This window comes from Pyxicephalus adspersus, chromosome Z, assembly GCF_032062135.1.
Source record: "Pyxicephalus adspersus chromosome Z, UCB_Pads_2.0, whole genome shotgun sequence".
Classification (NCBI taxonomy): Eukaryota; Metazoa; Chordata; class Amphibia; order Anura; family Pyxicephalidae; genus Pyxicephalus; species Pyxicephalus adspersus.
The window spans coordinates 61,554,654-61,556,301 of NC_092871.1; the positions used below are offsets into that span (position 1 = coordinate 61,554,654).

The 1,648-nt window shown below is 37.9% G+C and overlaps 1 protein-coding gene across 4 annotated transcripts in view; it reads left to right on the plus strand.

The window, feature by feature from the left end:
* Positions 1-1,648, plus strand: part of LOC140344598 (uncharacterized) — a 75,522-nt gene that overhangs the window by 738 nt on the left and 73,136 nt on the right. For 2 of the 4 annotated variants that reach the window (XM_072431867.1, XM_072431868.1), the window contains exon 2: positions 335-510. The exons of 1 other annotated variant lie outside the window; for it this stretch is intronic. The gene's annotated coding sequence lies outside the window, so the exon portion shown is untranslated. Of the gene's footprint in view, positions 1-46; positions 511-1,648 lie in introns of those variants that run through there. One more of the 4 variants, XM_072431870.1, reaches the window with a different exon arrangement.

The following is a 1,648-nucleotide window of genomic DNA, read 5'->3' on the forward strand; positions in this document are numbered from 1 at the left end:
ACACACACACACACACACACACACACACATCGAAAACTTTGCTGCCAAAATTCTAGCTGAACTAGCTGACCACACAAAGAACAATGCTGAGAGGAGGGGGTTAGCAATATTGTGTCAATAAGAACATCTGTGTGTGGGCAACCTGAAAAACCACAGAGTATGTGACAAGAGGGCTATAAAAATTGTAACTGCAAGTAGGGAATTTGGACAAACTATAAACTAGGCTATTGCTTGTGTGTAATGCTTTTGTCTCCTCGCCACGAGTAAAGAAAGCCTTGACTTAAACCTGACGTGAGTTGTCCAGCGGTGAAATTCTTTCACAATTTGGTTCCAGCTGGAAACCAATTTCATCGTGGATCAGGAGACCGACGACTGAACTGTACAGGGGGAAATCAACAATCCTTGATTCTTCTGAAAGTCTTTCGACTAAATTGTCGTCAAACAGAGGCCGGTTGTCGTCTGGTCCACGACTGAGTGACGGTTTTCCTGAAACAACTACGTCATGTTAAGGTAAGACTAAGAAGGTATAATATTTCTAGAGTATTAAGACCAGGTAGATTACTCTGTATGGCTAAGACCTTTTAAGTAAGGGAAGTCAATTGTGATCATATACTGTGAAATGCTTGAGTTAATGGAATAATATTAGGTCTATCATTGTGAGAAGACAGTATAACAAACTCTGTGCATGATAAGTAATACTATTTCTAGAGAATTAGGACCAGGTAGATTACTTAGGTCTGTCATTGTGAGAAGACAGTATTGAAAGCATCTGCTTTTACTTCTAGTTCCTCGAATGGACCCTGACTTCTTCACCCACAGAGACAGATGTCTGGAGAGATATCCCAATAACACACACACACAGTATGGTCTTAGAAATATACTCTAATCTTTATTTGACAAGGCGGTCTTTTTATACACATAGGTATACGAGGGGTGGTCGTTATTTACATACAGCTGTTTAAGTTTTGGCCATATATAGTGTTATTTGATACATTGCAAGGCATACATTGTATTTCAATGAATTTAGAATTTTCGCCATCTGGTTACAATTAAACTGAGTAAACAGAAGAAGAAATACAACTCCTTATACAAATATATGGCTCAAATTAACTCTAGCTATACAGTCCTGCAATAATACTTATTTAACCCTTCAATCCCCTCTTAAGTCATGAACATGACTTATTTTCTTTCTAACATAGAGAGGTAAATGGCATATTTTTGTCCAGGATCTGTGGGCTTTGGACACATAGCGCGGAATGTTTCTATAAGGTAAGGGATACATTGGATACAACAATATAAAATAATAAAGGAAGCAATTGTAATTACAATACTGATAAATAATGTTCTTAACCAACTCAGGTCCGTCAGCCAGCTCAATAACCAGTCTCGCCAGGAGGATGAACCAGCATCCTTCTTGATATTATTGGTAATTTTATGTAATGCTTGAATATGCGACTGGATTGATCTGGAATGGTCAGATAAATTAAAACAACACATTCCTTTAAAATCCTGCCCCCCTTTGTTATGTTTAAGTAACAAATAATCTACAGCAAATCTAGTTTCTAGCACTGCTCCTCTAAAGGTGCGTACACACTTCCAATTTTTATCGTTCCAATCAAACGACGAACGATCGATTGGGCAAAATATC